Source organism: Mesoplodon mirus, assembly GCF_964341445.2.
Source record: "Mesoplodon mirus genome assembly, chromosome: 2".
NCBI lineage: Eukaryota > Metazoa > Chordata > Mammalia > Artiodactyla > Ziphiidae > Mesoplodon > Mesoplodon mirus.
Window position 1 is genome coordinate 66793299 of NC_138977.1, and position 24279 is coordinate 66817577.

General features: G+C 37.8%; 1 protein-coding gene across 2 annotated transcripts in view; it reads left to right on the forward strand.

Moving 5' to 3' along the window:
• The window catches only part of LOC309812881 (uncharacterized protein), a 126044-nt gene extending 103309 nt beyond the window's left edge, over positions 1–22735 (forward strand). For both annotated transcript variants that reach the window (XR_014295411.1, XR_014295412.1), the window contains exon 6: positions 22569–22735. The gene's annotated coding sequence lies outside the window, so the exon portion shown is untranslated. The remainder of the gene's footprint in view (positions 1–22568) is intronic.
• Positions 22736–24279: the final 1544 nt, after the last annotated feature.

Below are 24279 nucleotides of genomic sequence, written 5' to 3' on the forward strand. Positions count from 1 at the left end.
CTCTCCAGCATTTATTGTTTCTAGATTTCTTGATGATGGCCATTCTGACTGGTGTGAGATGATATCTCATTGTAGTTTTGATTTGCATTTCTCTAATGGTTAATGATGTTGAGCATTCTTTCATGTGTTTGTTGGCAGTCTGTATATCTTCTTTGGAGAAATGCCTATTTAAGTCTTCTGCCCATTTATGGATTGGGTTGTTTGTTTTTTTGCTATTGAGCTGCATGAGCTGTTTATAAATTTTGGAGATTAATCCTTTGTCAGTTGCTTCATTTGCAAATATTTTCTCCCATTCTGAGGGTTGTCTTCTGGTCTTGTTTATGGTTTCCTTTGCTGTGCAAAAGCTTTGAAGTTTCATTAGGTCCCATTTGTTTATCTTTGTTTTTATTTCCATTTCTCTAGGAGGTGGGTCCAAAAGGATCTTGCTGTGATTTATGTCATAGAGTGTTCTACCTATGTTTTCCTCTAAGAGTTTGATAGTTTCTGGCCTTACATTTAAGTCTTTAATCCATTTTGAGCTTATTTTTGTGTATGGTGTTAGGGAATGATCTAATCTCAAACTTTTACATGTCCCTGTCCAGTTTTCCCAGCACCACTTATTGAAGAGGCTGTCCTTTCTCCACTGTACATTCCTGCCTCCTTTATCAAAGATAAGTTGGCCATATGTGCGTGGGTTTATCTCTGGGCTTTCTATCCTGATCCACTGATCTATCTTTCTGTTTTTATGCCAGTACCACACTGTCTTAATTACTGTAGCTCTGTAGTATAGTCTGAAGTCAGGGAGCCTGATTCCTCCAGCTCCATTTTTCGTTCTCAAGATTGCTTTGGCTATTTGGGGTCTTTTTTTTTTCCAAACAAATTTTGAAATTTTTTGTTCTAGTTCTGTGAAAAATGCCAGTGGTAGTTTGATAGGGATTGCATTGAATCTGTAGATTGCTTTGGGTAGTAGAGTCATTTTCACAATATTGAGTCTTCCAATCCAGGAGCATGGTATATCTCTCCATCTATTTGTGTCATCTTTAATTTCTTTCATCAGTGTCTTATAATTTTCTGCATACAGGTCTTTTGTCTCCTTAGGTAGGTTTATTCCTAGATATTTTATTTTTTTTGTTGCAATGGTAAATGGGAGTGTTTTCTTGATTTCATTTTCAGATTTTTCATCCTTAGTGTACAGGAATGCCAGAGATTTCTGTGCATTAATTTTGTAGCCTACTACTTTACTAAATTCATTGATTAGCTCTAGTAGTTTTTCGGTAGCATCTTTAGGATTCTCTATGTATAGTATCATGTCATCTGCAAACAGTGACAGCTTTACTTCTTCTTTTCCAATTTGGATTCCTTTTATTTCCTTTTCTTCTCTGATTGCTGTGGCTAAAACTTCCAAAACTATGTTGAATAAGAGTGGTGAGAGTGGGCAGCCTTGTCTTGTTCCTGATCTTAGTGGAAATGGTTTCAGTTTTTCACCATTGAGGACAATGTTGGCTGTGGGTTTGTCATATATGGCCTTTATTATGTTGAGGAAATTTCCCTCTATGCCTACTTGCTGCAGGGTTTTTATCATAAATGGGTGTTGAATTTTGTCGAAAGCTTTCTCTGCATCTATTGAGATGATCATATGGTTTTTCTCCTTCAACTTGTTAATATGGTGTATCACATTGATTGATTTGCGTATATTGAAGAATCCTTGCATTCCTGGAATAAACCCCACTTGATCATGGTGTATGATCCTTTTAATGTGCTGTTGGATTCTGTTTGCTAGTATTTTGTTGAGGATTTTTGCATCTATGTTCATCAGTGATATTGGCCTGTAGTTTTCTTTCTTTGTGACATCCTTGCCTGGTTTTGGTATCAAGGTGATGGTGGCCTCGTAGAATGAGTTTGGGAGTGTTCCTTTCTCTGATATTGTTTGGAAGAGTTTGAGAAGGATAGGTGTTAGCTCTTCTCTAAATGTTTGATAGAATTCGCCTGTGAAGCCATCTGGTCCTGGGCTTTTGTTTGATGGAAGATTTTTAATCACAGTTTCAATTTCAGTGCTTGTGATTGGTCTATTCATATTTTCTATTTCTTCCTGAGTCAGTCTTGGCAGGTTGTGCATTTCTAAGAATTTGTCCATTTCTTCCAGGTTGTCCATTTTATTGGCATAGAGTTGCTTATAGTAATCTTTCATGATCTTTTGTATTTCTGCAGTGTCAGTTGTTACTTCTCCTTTTTCATTTCTAATTCTATTGATTTGAGTCTTCTCCCTTTTTTTCTTGATGAGTCTGGCTAATGGGTTGTCAATTTTGTTTATCTTCTCAAAGAACCAGCTTTTAGTTTGGTTGAACTTTGCTATCGTTTCCTTCATTTCTTTTTCATTTATTTCTGATCTGATCTTTATGATTTCTTTCCTTCTGCTAACTTTGGGGGTTTTTTGTTCTTCTTTCTCTAATTGCTTTAGGTGCAGGGTCAGGTTGTTTACTCGAAATGTTTCCTGTTTCTTAAGGTGGGATTGTATTGCTATAAACTTCCCCCTTAGAACTGCTTTTGCTGCATCCCATAGGTTTTGGGTCGTCGTGTCTCCATTGTCATTTGTTTCTAGGTATTTTTAAATTTCCTCTTTGATTTCTTCAGTGATCACTTCGTTATTGAGTAGTGTATTGTTTAGCCTCCATGTGTTTGTATTTTTTACAGATCTTTTCCTGTAATTGATGTCTAGTCTCATAGCATTGTGGTCAGAAAAGATACTTGATACAATTTCAATTTTCTTAAATTTACCAAGGCTTGATTTGTGACCCAAGATAGGATCTATCCTGGAGAATGTTCCATGAGCACTTGAGAAAAATGTGTATTCTGTTGTTTTTGGATGGAATGTCCTATAAATATCAACTAAGTCCATCTTGTTTAATGTATCATTTAAAGCTTGTGTTTCCTTATTTATTTTCATTTTGGATGATCTGTCCATTGGTGAAAGTGGGGTGTTAAAGTCCCCTACTATGATTGTGTTACTGTCGATTTCCCCTTTTATGGCTGTTAGTATTTGCCTTATGTATTGAGGTGCTCCTATGTTGGGTGCATAAATATTTACAATTGTTATATCTTCTTCTTGGATCGATCCCTTTATTGTTAGGTAGTGTCCTTCTTTGTCTCTTCTAATAGTCTTTATTTTAAAGTCTATTTTGTCTGATATAAGAATTGTTACTCCAGCTTTCTTTTGATTTCCATTTGCATGGAATATCTTTTTCCATCCCCTTACTTTCAATCTGTATGTGTCTCTAGGTCTGAAGTGGGTCTCTTGTAGACAGCATATATATGGGTCTTGTTTTTGTATCCATTCAGCCAATCTGTGTCTTTTGGTGGGAGCATTTAGTCCATTTAAATGCTTTAAGGTAATTATTGATATGTATGTTCCTATTCCCATTTCCTTAATTGCTTTGGGTTCGTTATTGTAGGTATATTCCTTCTGTTGTGTTTCTTGCCTAGAGAAGTTCTTTTAGCATTTGTTGTAAAGCTGGTTTGGTGGTGCTGAACTCTCTCAGCTTTTGCTTGTCTGTAAAGGTTTTAATTTCTCCATCAAATCTGAATGAGATCCTTGCTGGGTAGAGTAATCTTGGTTGCAGGTTTCTCTCCTTCATCACTTTAATTATGTCCTGCCACTCCCTTCTGGCTTGTAGAGTTTCTGCTGAGAGATCAGCTGTTATCCTGATGGGGATTCCCTTGTGTGTTATTTGTTGTTTTTCCCTTGCTGCTTTTAATATGATTTCTTTGTGTTTAATTTTTGACAGTTTGATTAATATGTGTCTTGGCGTATTTCTCCTTGGATTTATTCTGTATGGGACTCTCTGTGCCTCCTGGACTTGATTAACTATTTCCTTTCCCATATTAGGGAAGTTTTCAACTATAATCTCTTCAAATATTTTCTCAGTCCCTTTCTTTTTCTCTTCTTCTTCTGGAACCCCTATAATTCGAATGTTGGTGCATTTAATGTTGTCCCAGAGGTCTCTGAGACTGTCCTCTGTTCTTTTCATTCTTTTTTCTTTATTTTGCTCTGCATCAGTTATTTCCACTATTTTATCTTCCACCTCACTTATCCGTTCTTCTGCCTCAGTTATTCTGCTATTGATCCCATCTAGAGTATTTTTCATTTCATTTATTGTGTTTTTAATCGATGCTTGATTCATCTTTAGTTCTTCTAGGTCCTTGTTAACTGTTTCTTGCATTTTGTCTATTCTATTTCCAAGATTATGGATCTTGGAAATAGAATCTTGGATCAGCTTTACTATCATTATTCTGAATTCTTTTTCAGGTAGACTGACTATTACCTCTTCATTTGTTAGGTCTGGTAGGTTTTTATCTTGCTCCTTCACCTGCTGTGTGTTTTTCTGTCTTCTCATTTTGCTTATGTTACTGTGTTTGGGGTCTCCTTTTTGCAGGCTGCAGATTCGTAGTTCCCGTTGTTTTTGGTGTCTGTCCCCAGTGGCTAAGGTTGTTTCAGTAGGTTGTGTAGGCTTCCTGGTGGGGGGAACTAATGCCTGTGTTCTGGTGGTTGAGGCTCGATCTTGTCTTTCTGGTGGACAGGTTCACGTCTGGTGGTGTGTTTTGGGGTGCCTATGGCCTTATTATGTTTTTAGGTAGCCTCTCTGCTAATGGGTGGGGTTGTGTTCCTGCCTTGCTAGTTGCTTGGCATAGGGTGACCAGCACTGTAGCTTGCTGGTCGTTGACTGAAGCTGGGTGCTGGTGTTGAGATGGAGATCTCTGGGAGATTTTCACTGCTTGATATTATGTGGAGCTGGGAGGTCTCTTGTGGACCCGTGTCCTGAAGTTGGCTCTCCCACTTCAGAGGTACAGCACTGACTCCTGGCTGCAGCACCAAAAGCCTTTCATCCACCCGGCTCAGAATAACAGGGAGAAAAAGTAGAAAGAAAGAATTAGTAGAAGAAAGAGAGAGGGAAAGAAAGGATGAAGGGAAGAAAGGAAGGAAGGATGGAAGAAAGAAAGGAGGGAGGGAGGGAGGAAGGATGGAAAGAAAGAAGGAAAGAAAGGAGGGAGGGAGGGAGGAATGAAAGCAAAAGGAAGAGTGAATGGAAGAAGGGAGGGAGGGAGGAAGGAAAGAAAGAAAGAAAGACAGGAGGGAGGGAGGGAGGAAGGAAAGAAACAGAAAGTGGAAGGAAGAAGGGTGGGAGGGAGGATGGGAAGGTAGGAAAAAAAGAAAGAGCAGGTAAAGTAAAATAGAATAAAGTATGAAATATAGTAGCGTTATTAAAATTAAAAAGTAATTATTGAAAAAAAAACGGACCGATAGAACCTTGGGACATATGGTGGAAGCAAAGCTATACAGAGAGAATCTTACACAGAAGATTACACATACACATTCACAAAAAGAGAGCAGGGGGAAAAATCAAAAATCTTGCTCTCCATGTCCACCTCCTCAATTTGGGATAATTCGTTGTAAAAAGAGGAAAAGGGCGAGAAGTCTGAAATCTTGCTCTCTAAGTCCACCTCCTTAATTTGGGATAATTCGTTGTAAAAAGGGGAAAAGGGGGGAAAGTCTTAAATCTTGTCCTCAAAGTCCACTTCCTCAATTTGGGATGATTCGCTGTCCATTCATGCACTCCACAGACGCAGGGCACATCAAATGGACCGTGGAGCTTTAATCCGCTGCCTCCGAGGCTGCACAGAGAGATTTCCCTGTCTCTGCTCTCACAGCTCCCGGGTCTCAGCCTTGGACCTGGCCTCGCCTCTGCGCGTAGGTCGCTGGAGGGCGTCCGTTCTTCGCTCAGACAGGACGGGTTTAAAGGAGCCGCTGATTCGGGGGCTCTGGCTCACTCAGGCAGAGGGGAGGGAGGGGCGCGCAGTGTGGGGCGGGCCTGCGGCGGCAGAGGCCGGCGTGACGTTGCAGCAGCCCATGGCGCTCCGTGCGCTTTCCCGGGAAATCCGTCCCCGGGTCCCGGGACCCCGGCAGTGGCGGGGTGCACAGGCCCCCCGGAGGGCGGGGCGGACAGGGACCCGTGCTCGCACACAGGCGCGGCGGCGGCCTCAGCGTCCCACGCCCGTCTCCGAGGTCCGCGCCTTACCCGCGGCTCGCGCCTGTCTCCGGTGCTTCCCCAAGCAGCCCTCTTTTTTTTTTTTTTTGCTTTATAACAAATTTAATCAGTTATACATATACATATGTTTCCATATCCCCTCCCTTTTGCGTCTCCCTCCCATCCTCCCTATCCCACCCCTCCAGGCGGTCACAAAGCACCGAGCTGATCTCCCTGAGCTATGCGGCTGCTTCCCACTAGCTATCTACCTTACGTTTGGTAGTGTATATATGTCCATGCCGCTCTTTCACTTTGTCACAGCTTACCCTTCCCCCTCCCCATATCCTCAAGTCCATTCTCTAGTAGGTCTGTGTCTTTATTCCTGTCTTAACCCTATGTTCTTCATGACATTTTTTTTTTCTTAAATTCCATATATATGTGTTAGCATACAGTCCAAGCAGCCCTCTTAATGCCCTCTCCTCGCGCACCAGGAAACAAAAGGGAAAAAAGTCTCTTGCCTCTTCGGCAGCTCCAGACCCTTTCCCCGGACTCCCTCCGGGCTAGCCGTGGTGCACTAACCCCTTCAGGCTCTCTTCCTGCCGCCAGCCCCAGTCCTCTCCCTGCGCTCCGACTGAAAGCCGATACCCGAGCCTCAGCTCCCAGCCCCGCCCGCCCCGGCGGCCGAGCAGACAAGCCTCTCGGGCTGGTGTGTGCCTGAGGGCACCGATCCTCTGTGCCAGAACCTCTCCGCTTTGCCCTCCGCACCCCTGTTGCTGTGCTCTCCTCCGCTACTCCGAAGCTTTCCCCCTCCGCCACCTGCAGTCTCCGCCCGCGAAGGGGCTTGTAGTGTGTAGAAACCTTCCCTCCTTCACGGCTCCCTCCCACTGGTGCAGGTCCCGTCCCTATCCTATATTCTCTGTTTATTCTGTTTTTCTTTTGCCCTACCCAGGTATGTGGGGAGTTTCTTGCCTTTTGGGGGGTCTGAGGTCTTCTGTCAGCGTTCAGTAGGTGTTCTGTAGGAGTTGTTCCACGTGTAGGTGAATTTCTGATGTATCTGTGGGGAGGAAGGTGATGTCCGCGTCTTACTCTTCCGCCATCTTCCTCCGGGCCTATTCTTCAATTTGTTGATGTGGTGTATCACACTGATTGATTTGTGGATATTGAAAAATCTTTGCATTCCTGGGATAAATCCCACTTGATCATGGTGTATGATCCTTTTAATGTATTGTTGGATTTGGTGTGCTAGGAGTTTGTTGAGGATTTTTGTGTCTTTGTTCATCAGTGATATTGGCCTGTGTGTGTGTAGTATCTTTGGTTTTGGTATCAGAGTGATGGTGGCCTCAGAATGAGTTTGAGCTTGTTCCTTCCTCAGATATTCTTGGAATAGTTTCAGATGGATAGGTTTTAACTCTTCTCTAAATGTTTGATAGAATTTGCCAGCAAAGCTATCTGGTCCTGGACTTTTGTTTGTTGGAAGTTTTTAAATCACAGTTTCAATTTTAGTACTTGTGATTGGTCTGTTCATATTTTCTATTTCTTCCTGGTTCAGTCTTGGGAGATTGTACCTTTCTAAGAATTTGTCCATTTCTTCTAGGTTGTCCATTTTATTGGTATATGGTTGCTTGTAGTAGCCTCTTATGATCCTGTGTATTTCTGTGGTGTCCCTTGTAACTTCTCCTTTTTCGTTTCTAATTTTATTGATTTGAGCCCTCTCCTTCTTTTTCTTGATGTATCTCACTAAAGGTTTATCAACTTTGTTTCTTTTCAAAGAACCAGCTTTTAGCTTTATTGATCTTTGATATTGTTTTCTTCATTTCTATTTCATTTATTTCAGCTCTGATCTTTATGATTTCTTTCCTTCTACTAACTTTGGGTTTTGTTTGTTCTTCTTTCTCTAGTTCATTTAGGTGTAAGGTCAGGTTGTTTATTTTAGATTTTTCTTATTTCCTGATGTAAGATTGTACTGTTATAAACTTCCCTCTTAGAACTGTTTTTGCTGCATCCCATAGGTTTTGGATCATCATGCTTTCATTTTCATTTGTCTCTAGGTATTTTTTGATATCCTCTTTGATTTCTTCAGTGATCCATTGGTTGTTTAGTAGCATACTGTTTAGCCTCCATGCGTTTGTGTTTTAACAGTTTTTTTCTTGTAGTTAATTTCTAATCTCATAGGACTGTGGTCGGAAAAGATGCTTGATATGATTTCAATTTTCTTAAATTTGTGAAGGCTTGCTTTGTGGTCCAGCATATGATCAATTGGGGTGAATGTTCCATGTGCATTAGAGAAGTGTGTTCTGCTGCTTCGGGATGGAGTGCTCTATAAATATCAATTAAGTCCATGTGGTGTAATGTGTCATTTAAGGCCTGTGTTTCCTTACTGATTTGCTGTCTGGATGATCTGTCCATTGATGAAAGTGGGGTGTTAAAGTTCCCCAGTATTACTGTGTTACTGTTGGTTTCTCCTTTTATGGTTGTTAGTATTTGCCTTATGTATTGAAGTGCTCCTATGTTGCGTGCATATATATTTACAATTGTTATATCTTCTTGGATTGATCCCTTGATCATTATGTAGTGTCCTTCTTTGTCTCTTGTAACAGTCTTTTTTTTAAAAAAAACGTTCATTTTATTTTTTGGCTGTGCTGTGTGGCATGTGGGATCCTAGTTCCCTGACCAAGGATGGAACCCCTGCCCCCTGCGTTGGAAGCACGGGGTCTTAACCACTGGACTGCCAGGATAGTCCCATAACAGTCTTTATTTTAAAGTCTATTTTGTCTGAGTGTTGCTACTCCAGTTTTCTTTTGATTTCCATTTGCATGGACTACCTTTTTCCATACTCTCACTTTCAGTCTGTGTGTGTCCCTTGATCTGAAGTGGGTCTCTTGTAGACAACATATATACAGATCTTGTTTTTGTATCCATTCAGCCAGTCTATGTCTTTTGGGTGGAGCATTTAATCCATTTACATTTAAGGTAATTATAGATATGTATGTTCTTATTGCCATTTTGTTCACTGTTTTGGATTTGTTTTTGTTGGTGTTTTTTCTTCCCTGCCTCTTTTGTTCTCTTCTCTTGTGATTTGATGACCAACTTTAGTGTTGTGTTTGGATTCCTTTTTCTTTTTTGTGTGTACCTACTGTAGATTTTCAGTTTGTGGTTACCATGAGGTTCCGATATGGCAGTCTGTACATAAACAAGATTCTTTTAAGTTGCTGGTCTTTTAGTTTCAAATGCATTTCCAATATCATGCATTTGTGCTCTCCTCTTCTCACAGTACCTGGTTTTGATATCATATTTGTGGGCAGATAATTTCCTACCTTTACTGTATGTTTGTCTTTACTGGTGAGCTCTTCCATTCGTAATTTTTAAATTTATAGTTGTTACCTTTTCTGTCTAGAGAAGTTCCTTTAGCATTTGTTACAAAGCTGGTCTGGTGGTGCTGAATTCTCTTAGCTTTTGCTTGTCTGCAGAACATTTGTTTTCTCCATCAAATATGAATGACAGCCTTGCTGGGTAGAGTATTCTTGGTTGTAGGCTTTTCCCTTTCATTGCTTTAAATATATTGTGCCACTCCCTTCTGGCCTGCAGAGTTTCTGCTGAGAAATCAGCTGATAACCTTGTGGGAGTTCCTTTCTATGTATTTGTTGTTTTTCCCTTGTTGCTTTTAATATTTTTTCTTTGTCTTTAGTCAGTTTGATTACTGTGTGTCTCAGCATGTTCATCCTTGGGTTCATCCTGCCTGGGACTCTCTGTGCTTCCTGGACTTGGATGACTGTTTCCTTTCCCATGTTAGGGAAGTCTTCAGCTATTATCTCTTCAAATATTTTTTCAGGTCCTTTCTCTTCTCCTTCTGAGACCCCTATAATGTGAATCTCCAGTGTCCCTGTCCCCACAGTGAGCCATAGCTGCCCCCCCTCCGCCTCCACAGGGCACCCTCCAACACTCACAGGTTAAGTCCAGCCCAATCTCTTATGAGGTCACTGCTTTTTTCTCTGGGTTCTGATGTGCACGAGACCTCACATGCACCCTCCAAGAGTGGAGTTTCTATTTACCCCAGTCCTGTGGAATTCCTGCTGTCAAACCCTGCTGGCCTTCAAAGCCAGACTCTGGTGACTCCTCCTCCTGTTGCCATACCCACAGGCTGGGAAGCCAACGTGGGGCTCAGAACATCACTCCTGTGGGAGAACTTTTGTGGTGTAATTATCTTCCAGTTTTGGGGTTGCCCACCTGGTGTATATGGGATTTGATTTTATCGTGATAGTGCCCCTCGTACCATCTTGTTGTGGCTTCTTCTTTGTCTTTGGATGTAGGGTATCTTTTTTGGTAGGTTCCAGCATTTATTTTGTCAATGGTTGTTCAGCAGTTAGTTGTGATTTTGGTGTTTCCATAAGAAGGGGTGAGCTCACATCCTTCTACTCTGCCATCTTTCCTCCTCCTCAATCATAAATTCTTGCAACTTTGTATGAATGTTTACAAAGTTCAAAATGCTTAGAAAAATTTTTGCGCTCATTCAATACAAAATAAGATAGGAGAAATAAAGGAGTAAGAACAAAGAAGATAAATAGAAAAAGAACTTCAAGTATGAAATAAAACCAAAGGAAGTAGAGATAAACCAGAGATCAATGAAATAAAAAATGAACAGGGAATCAAAGAAAAGTAGGCTCTTTAAAAGTTTAGTAAAATTTATAAGACTACCAAGATTGATTGAGAAAAAGGACAAAAACATTAGTAATATCAGGAATAAAACAAGAACCATTAATTATTCTACAGAAACTAAAAAAAAAAGAGTAATCTGAACAACTCCATGTCATTAAATCCAACAACTTAAATGAAATAGATAAATTCTGTGAAAACCCAACTTATGAAAACTGAGAGAAGATGAAAAAGAAATCTGAATTGGCCTATACCAATAAGAAGTACTGCTTTTATAAACTTTCTACAAGTAAAATTCTAGGATAAGATCCTTTTACCAGTGAAACCTATCAAAAGTTTTAAGAAATAAAGAACAGTCTTATAAAAACTCTTTCATGAAATAGATGAGAAAGGAGTATTTTAACTTACTTTATGAGGCCAGTGTCACTCTAAAAACAAAGCTGGATGCTGAAATTTACAAGACATTGTTAAGAGAAATTAAAGACAATCTAAATAAGTGGAGAAATATACCAGGGTTACATATTGGAAGACTCAGTACTGTTAAGATGTCAGTACTCTTCAAACCAGTCTATTGATTCAGTGAATAAAATCCGAACAGCCTTTCTAATAAAAATTGGCAAGCCTGTTCTAAAAATTATATAGAAAATTTTAAATCTCAGCATTGTCAAAAGAATCTTTAAAAGTCAGAGGTCTTACACCACCTGATTTCCAGTCTTTTAAGTTTGTTGGAATCAATTCAGTCTGGTTTACTTGTAAGCATAGACATATGGATTAATGTAACATAATACAAAGCCCAGAAATACACATGGCCAGTTGATTTTGACAGTGTCACCAATATAATTCAGCAGGAAAAGAAAATTCTTTTCAATTACCTGTTAACTAGATGTCCATTTGAGAAAAAAAAAATCGCTTTCACCATATTTCACACTGTAAACAAATTCATTTGAGATGGATCATAAAATTAAATGTAAAGGCTAAAACAACATAATGTAGAATTAAACATAAAAGGATATTTTTGTGACCTTGGAGTACTCGAAGAATTTTTTTTAGCAGGATGCTAATGTACTAACAATAAAGAAAATCTGCATAAATTTACTTTATCAAGATTTAAAATTTCTGATCATGAAAATACAATGTTAATAAAATGAAAAAACAAGGCACTGACTAGGAGAAAATATTTGTGATATATATATATCTTTATAAGGGCATGTATTCAGAATATATAATCACTACTTCAAATCAGTAATAAATAGGTGAAACCAGTGAAACATTATAATTTGAACACATACTTCATAAATAAGATATACAAACTGCTAATATGCACATGGAAAGTTCTCAACATTATTAGGAAAAGTGAAAATAAAACCACACTGAAATTCTGCTGCCTGCTTATAGAATAGCCCAAATTAGAAAGACTGACAATACCAAGTGTTGATGAGGGTGTAGAGCATCTGAGGCTCCCATACACTTCTTTTGAGAGTATGAAGTGTTACAACCACTCTGAAAAACTTTACAAGAAGCTATCCCAAAGTTAAGTGTACACTTTCACTATGAATCTGTGAAGATGCCTATAAAAAATGAAAATGTGAAAAGACTGTACATCATTCATAACACTTTTATTCATAATACTCCACAATGGAAAAAACCTAAATGTCCATTAACAGATGAATGGGTAAGCAAACTGTGCAGAATACTCCAAAATCAAAAGCAATGAATAGAGGTAAATATATCAATTTAGGTGAATCTTAGAAACCTTATATTAAGCAAAAGAAGCCTTGCACACAAAGAACAATGCAAGATTCTATTTGCATAAAGTTTAAGTACAGGGTAATGGTGGTGACAAAAATCATAACAGTGGGTGGAATATCTAGACACTTCTCCAAAGAAGACATACAGATGGCCAGAAAGCACATGAAAAGATGCTCAACATCACTAGTTATTAGAGAAATGCAAATCAAAACTACAATGAGGTATCACCTCACACTGGTCAGAATGGCCATCATCAAAAAATCTACAAAACAATAAATGCTGGAGAGGGTATGGAGAAAAGGGAACCCTCCTACACTATTGGTGAAATCTAAATTGGTACAGCCATTATGGAGAACAGTATGGAGGTTCCTTAAAAAACTAAATAAAGAACTAATATATAATGCAGCAATCCCACTCCTGGGCATATATCTGGAGAAAACCATAATTTGAAAAGATACCGGCAACCCAATGTTGATTGCAGCATTATTTACAATAGCCGAGATGTGGAAGCAACCTAAATGTCCCTCAATAGAGGAGTGGATAAAGAAGATGTGGTACATATATACAGTGGAATATGACTCAGTCCTAAAAAAGAATGAAATAATGTCATTTGCAGCAACATGGATAGACGTAGAGATTGTCATACTGAGTGAAGTAAATCACACAGAGAAAGACAAATATCATATGATATCACTTATATCTGAAAACTGAAACAAATGAACTTATTTACAAAACATAAATAGAGTCACAGATGTAGAAAACAAACCTATGGTTACCAAGAGGAAAGCAGGGACAAGGGATAAATTGGAAGACTAGGATTGACATATATACTCTACTATATATAAAATAGGTAACTAATGAAGACCTACTATATAGCACAGGGAACTCTACTCAGTACTCTGTAATGACCTATATGGGAAAAGAATAACTGATTCACTTATACCTGTATACCTGAAACTAACACAACGTTGTAAATCAAATATATTCCAATAAAAAAATCATAACAGTGGTTGCCCTGGATGGGGAATGAACTGGAAAAGGTTAAGGAAACTTTCTGAGGTTATAAAAATGTTCTAATTATTGAGCCTGACCTTCTTACATAAGTGTACATGTATGTCAAAACAAACTGTTTGGTTAAATGTATTCATTTTATTGTGTATAAATTATATCTTAATTTGGAAAGGGCAAAAAGAAAGAAGAATATTTATAAAAAATAAAAAGATAATACTTTATACCTATTAGGTTTGCAAAAATAGGAAATCTGTAGTACCCCATGTTGGTAGACATATGAGGATATAGGCATCCTCATATACTTCTGGTGGAAACGTAGATTGGTATAGACATTCTGAAAAGTAAACTAGCGCTACTTAGTCAAATTGAGTCTAAACAGAAATCATGACCTGACATCTCTAATCCAGGGGAAAATATGCAATAACAGAAGTAAAAATATTCACTGGAGGGAATGAATGGAAATAGCAGAGGAAAGAGTCAATTAACTTGCAGATGGTTTACTAAGAATTATCCAATCTGAGCAAACAGTAAAAAAACTAAAAAAAAAAAAAAAAAAATGAACAGAGCCTAAGGGACACGTGGTAAATTATCAAAAGTCTAATATTCATGTCATTGGAGTCACAGAAGGAGAGGATCAATACTAATGCAGACAAAAAATACTTGAAGAAAGAGAAGACTTCTGATTTCAAAACCACCATGTAAAGAACTTGGAAGTAACCACAAGAAAAATAAGGCAGTCAAACTGAAAATCAACAACTTCCTTGTACCCATCAGAGAACTGAGTATTCAGAGAAACAAGAATCTGAATCTTGACAGAAAGATAGATCCAGAGTTACAGCCAAGATATGCTTACTTGGAGCATATCTATGCAGCCTATTTATAACTGGAATTATAAACTGGTAGGAACACTTAAATGATAATGTTGAGGAATTACTGGAACTGTGTGTGAGCTAAAGTGAGAGTGAGAAAACTCCTAGATGCCATAGTCTCAGGCAAGTTCCCACATAGACATGGGCTGTACCTTAGGGAAACACATCAGGTTCTCAGAGTAAAGACCAGAGAAAGATCCTCTCATGGCTCTGGAAAGCGATATATACCCAGAATCTTCTCCATACAAAGGTCTATACTCCAGGGTAAAAGACTTTGCCAGAACTTTATCCCAATTGAGAAAAAGGTATTTTCTCACTCTAGATGCTAGCATCCCTATCTCACCTAAGGGGTAGAGGGCTATACAGGAAAAAATGCTTGTGAAGGTCACAGACACAAAAGAAAGGATTTAATTAGATAATAGGGTGCCTCCCCCCCATTCATCTTACCACCACATCAACAGAGCTTCAGTATAACAATAGTGGATTACAGCTGAAAGAGCTGCAAAAGACTGACACTTTCTAAAGAGGAGTATTTGAAGAAGCTCAAAGTCAAGAGGGGAGACAGAAAAAAAAAAAAAACACTGGTTGAATTTGGAGTTTATGGAACCTAAGTCTGCAGGAAACATGAACAAAGCCAAACTCTTAGACAGTTTAACATAATTAACATAAATCAGGTGTGAGAACTTATCAGTTTCTATTATCTGATAGAACATGTTTGTCTTTCAACCAAATGTAACAGGGCATACCCAAAGGCAAGAAACCAAGCTGAAGAGACAAAGCAAGCAACACAACAAGATTCAGTTATGACACAGATCTTATAACCATAAGGCATGAAACTTAATTATGATTAAAGAGAATGATGTCAGCAAGATGTCAGACCAGGAGGTCCTAACCCTCATACTCCCATGAAAACAATATAACTATGTAGGTCAAAAAATACCTCTTGTATGTCAAAAATCTCTCTTGGAGAGCTCTGGATTACAATTAAAATGCTGCATCAGACCGATGAAGCACAAACATTGAGGATAGTTATATAAAAAGTGTAGGAAGCACTCTACTAGCATCAACCTGTCTTCCAAGCTGGTATTGCCCAGTGCCATGAGGGATTCCCCTCAGCCACTACTTCCTCATTTGAGGGAAAAGGAGAACAGGGGGACTGAAAGAGCCTTTAATGACATAGGCCTGCAGTAACCCATGGCATCACTGTGGACACCCACAGCTTTTGCCACTGAGGACTCCCATATGCCTTCACGATACTGACCTGAGCCAATGTAATTCCCTCTAGTCCTCACTGGGGCACTCTCCTGAGAGCTGGAGCCACTACTGTGCATACCTGGGGCCTGGGCCACCACACCCATCCACTCCAGTCCTAGTGCTGCCTAGGTCAGGGCACGCATGTGCCCAGACCCCAGTGCAAAGACAGCTCCCTTCCACAGTGAGTTCCCCGTGCAGGGAGAAGGAGAAAAGGAGACTCTCAGTGTCCTTTGCCACCAAGGACTTAAAAGCCCTAGTCATCACCATGGCCCCCCTCAGTCAGGACTGGTGAAGTCTTTGCCAGTGCTGATGCCAGCTGATGGAGATGCCCAGAGTCTAACTGCTGCACCTCCCCAGGAGTGAGAGTCACCAATGTGCCCCCGTTGGGCCTGGAGCTGCTGCACCCCACGCATCTGGTTCCCTCACACCCAATCATAAGTGAAGGTCTTTCTGTACTGAAACTGGACCATAATGTCTGTATGAGGGGGCCCTCCCTTCAGATGCATGGACACAAGTAACACACACAAATCAGGGAAATATGACACTACCAAAAAAACACATTAAGTTTCCACTGACTGACCCCAAAGAAATGGAGATCTATAAACTGCTTTGCAAAACCTTCAGAATAACTCTTTTAAAGGAGTTCAGTAAATTTTAAGAAAACACAGACTGCTCGATGGAATCAGGAAAACAATGCGAACCAAATGAGAAATTCAAAGAGAAGTTATAACATGAACCAAACAGAAATTCTGAAGCTGACGAATACAATAAATAAAATGAAAAATGCAATGGAGAGATTCAATAGCAGACTCAATCAAGCAGAAGAAAAATATCTGTGAACTCGAAGACAAGTAATTTGAAATCATCCAAGCAGAGGAGAAAAGAGAATAAAGAAAAGAAATCTTGCATGATTTATGGAATACCATCAAAGGACTGCTGCACATTATGGGAGTCCCAGAGAGAGAAAAAGGAGATGTTTATTTAAAGGGAAAATGGTTGAAAATTTCCCAAATCTTGGGAGGAAAAATGGACAAGCAGACTAATGAACCTCAAATGACCCCAAATAGAATCAACCCAAAGAAGATTACACGGAGACATATTGTAATCAAATTGTCAAAGTCAAGGACAGAGAATTTTGAAAATAGTAATAGAAAAGCTACGTGTCATATATAGAAGAACCCCCATAAAACTATCAGCAAATTTTTCAGCAAAACCTTGCAGTCTAGGAGAAAGTGGCATGATATACTCAAAATACTGAAAGAAAAAATTTTCAACCAAGAAGACTATACCCAGAAACTAATCTTTTCAAAGGAAAGAGATAGTCTTTCTCAGACAAATAAAAACTGAAGGAATTCATCACCCCTCAACATGCTGGCAAGAAAGGAACAACAAAACAGTAGCAAAAAAAAAGTAAGAAAATAATGAACAAAATGAAAGAAATAAGTCCATATCTATCAATAATTATTTAATGTAAATGGATTAAATTCTCCAACCTAAACAAAGAATGACTGAATGGGTTTTAAAAAAACAAACCACAAGAGCCAACTATATGCTTCCTATAAGAAACTCACTTTAGCTTGAAGGGCACATCCAGGGGAAAGCGAAGGAATGTAAAAAGTTATTCCAAGCAAATGTTAATAAGAGAGAGCAGGGTAGTCATAATTATACTGGATAAAATAGAGTAGGAGTCAAAAGCTGTCACAAGAGACAAAGAAGGTCATTATATTTATGATAATGGGGCAATTCATCATGAGAGTATAAAAACCAAATAGCTGAGTACCAAAATACCTAAATATTAACAGAACTGAAGGGAGAAATAGGCAGCAATACAATAATAGTAGGGGACCTTAAATACATCAGTTTCAGCAATGGATAGATCATCCAGACAGAATAATGAGGAAAAAAATGGACTTGAACAACACTATAGACAAAATGGACCTAACAAACTATACAGAACATCCATGCAACAGTATCAGAATACATATTCTCAAGCACACACAGGACATTCTCCAGCATGGATCATATGTTAAGCCATAACATAAGTCTTAACAAATTTCAAAAGATTTATATTATACAGAATAACTTCAACTACAGTGGTATGAAACTAGAAATGAATAACAAGGAAAAACTGAAAATTCACAGTAGGTTAAAATTGAACAGCATACTCTTGAACAACCACTGGGTTAGAGAAAAATCAAAAGGGAAATTGAAAAGTATCTTGTAAAGAATGAGAATGAAAACAGAACATACCAAAACTTATAGAATGCAACAAAAACAATTCTAAGAGGAAAGTTTATAATGATAGACACTTACATTAAGAAAAAACCCAAATACTTTTACTAAAACACAAAAACTTTACACTTTAAGAAGCTAGAAAAATATAAACTCAGTCCAAAATTAGCAGAAGGTAGGAAATAATAGAGGAGAAATAAATGAAATAAAGATTAGAAAAATAGAAAAGGTCAACAAAATTTAAAGTTGGCTTTTTAAAAAAATAGACAAAAATAACACTTAGCTGAACTAAAAAAGAGAATACTCAAAATTATAAACAAAAGGAGAAATTACAACAGATACCACAGAAATACAGAGGGTCATAAGGGACTACAATAAAAAATATATTCCAACAAATTGAAATAATTTATTGAAATGGACAATGAAGAAATGGATAAATTCCTGGAAACCTACTAATGCTGAGTCACGAAAAAGAAGTCTGAACAGACCAATAAAGAATAAGGAGTTTGAATCATTAGTCAAAAACCTCCCAACAAAGAAAAATTCCAGGACCAGATGGCTAGAGTGGTGAGTTCTACCAAACATTTAAAGAAGAATTAATACCAATCCTTTTCAGAGTCTTCAAAAATTGAGAAGGAACTCTTCCACAATCATTTTAAGAGGCCTGCATTACCCTGATACCAAAGCCGTATAAGGATCAGAAAGGAAAATTATAGGCCCTAATGAACATAGACACAAAAATCTTCCAAATACTAGCAAACCTAATTCAGCAGCACATTAAAAGGATCGTACACCATGATCAAGTGGGATTCATGCCTGGAACGCAAGGATGGATTGACATTTGTAAGTAAGTATTAACAGAATGTAGAATATATTATAACAATAGATGGAGATGAAGCATTTGACAAAATGCAAGATCCTTTAATGATACAAACTCTGAAGAAATTAGGCATATAAGGAGTGCACCTCAACATAATAAAGGTTTTGTATAACAAGCCTACAGCTAACATTATACTGGACAGTGAAAAGCTGAAAGCTTTTCCTCTAAGATCATGAACAAGATAAGATGCTCACTCTAGCCACTTCTGTTCAATATGGTACTGGAAGTCCTAGCTTGATAAGTTAGGCAAGAAAAAAAGGAATAAAAGGCGTTCAGATCAGAACGGAAGAAGTAAAACTGTCTGTTTGCAGATGACATGATGTTTTATGAAGAAAAAACCCAAGACTCCACCGAAAACAGATCTAATGAATGAATATGGTAAAGTTGCAGAATAGAAAATCAATATACAGAAATAAGTTGTGTTTCTATACACTAAAATGTACATTATAAACAATAATTTAAGAAATCTTTCTCAGTTACAAAAACTTTAAATAGAATAAACTACATAGGAATAAATTTAACCAAGGAGGTGAAAGATCTGTAAACTGGAAACTATATAACGTTTTAGGAGGATACAAGTAAATGAAAAGTTATCCTGAGTTCTTGGATTGACAGAATTAATATTGTTAAAATGTCCCTGCTATCCAAAAGTGATTTACAGATCACAACAATCCTTTTCAATATTACAATGGCATTTTTTCACATCCATAGAAAAATCCTAAATCTTTATATGAAACTGTAAAACACTCCAAATAGCCAAAGCAAACTTGACAAAGAACCAAGGTCAGGGGCGTCACACTTCCTGATTTCAAATTATATTGCAAAGCCATAGTAATTTTTTAACCTATTTTTAAAAAAATTTAAGTATATTTGATTTACAATGTTGTGTTAGTTTCAGGTGTGTAACAAAGATATAGAAATTTTTTAAAAGTGTTCTACTGTCATAAAAATACTCACATAGACCATTGGAACAGAATAGAGAGCCTAGAAATAAACCCTTACATATATGGTCAACTAATCTTTCACAAGGGTGCTGAGAATACACAATGGGGACAGGATAGTCTCTTCAATAAACGGTGTTGGAAAGACTTGGATATCCACATACAAAAGAATGAAAGTGGACACTTAACTGACACCATTCACAAAATCATCTGAAATGGATTAAAGGCTTAAAACATAAGACCTGAACCATAAAACTCCTAGGAAAAACATACAGAAAAATTTCCTTGACGTTGGTTTTGGCTATGATTTTTTGGTTATGTTGCTAAACTCTCAGGCAAAGAAAGCAAAACTAAAGTGGGACTACATTAAACTAGAAATATTCTGCACAGCAAAAGAAATAATCAAAAAAGGGAAAGGCAATCTATGGAATGGGAGAAAATGTTTGCAAACAATGTATCTGATAAGGGGTTAATATCCTAAATACGTAATCAACTCATACAACTCAACAGCTAAATGAAAGAAAACATTTAACCCAGTTTAAAAGTGGGCAGAAGACCTCAGTAGGTATTTCTCAGAGGAGACATACAAATGAACAGCAGATATGTGGAAAGATACTCAACATCACTAATCAACAGGAACACACACACACACACAAACAGGAGATCAACTCACACCTGTTAGAATGGCTATTATCAAAAAGCAAAGATAATGATGGTGGTGGACAGGGAAACTTTGTATACTGTTTGTGGAAATGAAAATTAGTAAAACCTTTAGGAAAAAACAGTTTCTTCAAAACATTTAAAAAACTGTTACATGATCTATCAATATCACTTCTGGGAATTTAAAAGAATTGAAGTCAGGATGTTGAAGAGATATCTGTATTCCCATGTTCATTGCATCATTATTCACAGTAGCCAAAACAGAAACTACTTAAATTCTCATTGATAAGTGGATAAAGAAATGTAGTATATACATAAAATGGATTATTAAGCCTAAAAAAAACAGGAGAATCCTACCATTTGCAAGAACTTGGATGGAACTAGAGGGCATGATGCTAGGTGAAAATAAGCCAGATACAGAAAGACAAATGCTGCATGATCTTAGTTATAAATGGAATCTAAAATAGTCAAACACGAAAGAAACAGAGTCGAATGGTAGTTGCCAGGGAATAGAGATAGTGAGAAATGAGGAGGTGAGGTGATGGTTAAAAGGTACAAAGTTTCACATATATAATATAAATTCTGGAGATCTATTAAACAACAAGAGCGGTTAAGCTAACAGTACTGTATTGTATACTTCAAACTCGCTAAGAAGTAGATATTATAATAAGTGTTCTTACCCTAAAAAAAAAAAAATTGTGTGGAAGGAAACTTTGGCAGGTGATGAATGTCTATATACTTGATGGTGGTGATATGTATCCACCATGGATGTATACTTATCCATGTATCCATGGATGTATAATTATCTCCAGTCTTATTTCATTGAATACATTGAAGATATAATTACATGTCAAACATACCTAAATAAAGTGCTTTAAAAGAACCCAAAATGTTGGCAAAAAGTAAACAATGAGAAGATTTTCCATCATGCAGCTCCTCAACACACAACTTACACAACATCTCTCTTTTCTTAATAGAGGGGCCTCAAATTTTCCATTAAAAACGTTTATTACAACCTGCTTAGAGGCCTCCCACCCACAGGACTTGCTGTGCTGTAAACATCATTTAAACAAGCCCCAGCTGAAAACTAAGTTTGGAGAGTGACCTACTGGTTCCAGAGGACATTACTTTAAAAAAAATTTTTTAACATCTTTATTGGAGTATAATTGCTTTACAATGTTGTGTTAGTTTCTGCTGTATAACAAAGTGAATCAGCTATACGTATACATATATCCCCATATCCCCTCCTTCTTGTGTCCCTCTCCTACGCTCCCTATCCCACCTCTCTAGGTGGTCACAAAGGACCAAGCTGATCTCCCTGTGCTATGCAGCTGCTTCCCACTAGCTAGCTATTTTACATTTGGTAGTGTATATATGTCAATGCCACTCTCTGACTTCGTCCCAGCTTACCCTTCCCCCTCCCAGAGGACATACTTTTATTTAAACTAATAATGTTTCCTTTAGTTAAAGCAGGGGCTAATTCTGGTACTTAAACACACACACACACCCACACACACCCCTAGCATTACTGTAATCTAATGGAATACATTTAGTCCCTGGTGTAATTAGTCCTATCCCCAACTGATTCTGGATATGTTTCCTTGTATTCATCTTAGTACATGTAACTTGAGTTTCTCAGTTCTCTGGGGCAAAAGTATACACACCATGTTATTTTTCTAATTTTCTGGAGCCCGTGCACCACAACTACTGAGACTGCATGCCACAACTACTGAAGCTCATGTACCTAGAGCCCGAGCTCTGCAACAAGAGAAGCCACTGCAATGAGAAGCCCACGCACCACAACGAAGAGTAGCCCCCACTCGCCACAACTAGAGAATGCTTGCGCACAACAACGAAGACCCAATGCAGCCAAAAATAAACAAACAAATAAATTTTTTAGAAGTTGGTACTCTACATACAGAGAACAGGACATGATTATCAACATTTTAAACTTTATAAAAATACAAGTTTAACGTCATAAACCATATTTTATAGTTTCTTAAAAATTTAAACTTGTTACATTTTCCTTTCATTGATGGCTTTTCTTTTTGCTTCCCTTTTTCTTTCCATGTTACTTTATGGACTGTTTGTTAGTGGTTGGTATCAATACCTAGTTCACTGATAGTTACCCTTTCTAATATACATATATCACACCCTGTGTGCAATTCAGCATGACATAAGGTGTATCCATACAGTAAAAATAGATTCCATTAGAGTTTGAAGGTTTCCACATGGCATAAATAGAAGGCATGGGCTCACACCACAAATTTGAATAGATATCAACTGAAGTCTTTCTAATAATCTTACCTTTTCTTTAAAACAGGCTCACTCCCGAGAAGATCCTGATGAAGGAAGATTGTTTTGAAGTTTAACCAAAGAGCACTCTGCAGCATTATTTCACAGAACCCCTACCCTGGGCTATCTACCAGAGAATGATTGATCAAAGAAATGGGCATTCCTTTAAAAAATAAAAATTAAAAAAAAAAGAAATGGGCATTCCAAAGGACTAATGTCAGCATCATGTGGCATAAATCATTTTCCCTCTTCTTTTTTAAGCAAAACATTAAATGTCCATAATGAAACAAAAGTGCCTCCGCACATTACACCAATGGATCCTTGAGGTTTCTAGCCTACCTGTGCATCCAAAAATAAATAAGACCTCGGAAAGGACTGTGGATCCAAAGGAGTTGTTGAACCTGTCCTACCCCAGCTCACCAGGCAGCCAGGAAAAAGAAATGTAACCTACAAAGGAACCCCTATTAGGCTATCAGTGGATTTCTCAGCAGAAATTCTACATACCAGGGGAGAGTGAAATGACATATTCAAAGTGCTGAAAATGAACATTTTCACCCAGGAATACTTTATCTGGCCAAATTACCCTTGATATATGGAGAAATAAAGGTTTTCCTAAACAAAAGCTAAGGGAGTTCAGCAACATTAGATTTGCCATGCAAGAAATTCCGAAAGGAGTTCCTTGAATTGAAATAAAAAGATGCTAATTAATAACATGAAAACATATGAAAGTACATAACAATCTGATAAAGGAAAAATACAGACAGAATCTGAAAACTGTTTTTCTATATTAGAATGGTATCTTAAGTATATAGTATAAAGGTTTAAAAAGTATTAACAACTACAGTTATAATTTGTTAACAAATATACAACATAAAGAGGCAAATTTTGATATCAATTATATAAATGGAGAGAAGTAAAAGGATGGAGACTTTATAGGTGAATAAAGATAAAACTACATTTTATGCTGATAGCAATTTATCAAGGAGATGTTTTATATTACCCCTCATGGTAACCAAAAGCAAAAATGTAGAGTAGATTCATGAAACGCAAAAAAACAGGGAGGCAGAGCATACCACCATGGGAAACCACCAATGTATAAATGTAGGCAGAAACAGAGGGGAAAAGAAACAAGAGATGTGAACCAACCAGAAGAAAAACAATAAGATGGCAGTAGTTAGTCCTTACATATCAAAATCACTCTAAATATAAATGGATTCAATTTATCAACCAAAAGTCACAGATTGGCTGGCTGAATGAAAAAGAAGGGAGAAATAGAAAACAATATAATAATAGTAGGGGAGGAATTCCCTGGCATTCCAGTGGTTAGGCCTCCACACTCCACTGCAGGCGGTATGGGTTCCATCCCTGGTCAGGGAAATAAGATCCCACAAGCTGTGCGGTGCAGGCAAAAAACAAACACAAAACCCCCAAAAAACAAACAAACACAATAGTAGGGGACTTCTGTACTGCACTGTCAGCAATGGATAGACCATCCAGACAGAAAATTAACAAGAAAACGTTGGAGTTGAACCACACTTTAGACCAAGTGAATGTAACATATATAGAGCATTCCATCCAACAGTAGCAAAATACACACACTTCTCGATTGTACATGTAACATTCTCCAGGGTAGAGCATATGATACGACACAAAACGAATCTTAGCAAATTTAAGAAGTTTGAAATTATAAAGAGACCTTCAAGATGGTGAAGGAGTAAGCCGTGGCGATCACTTTCCTT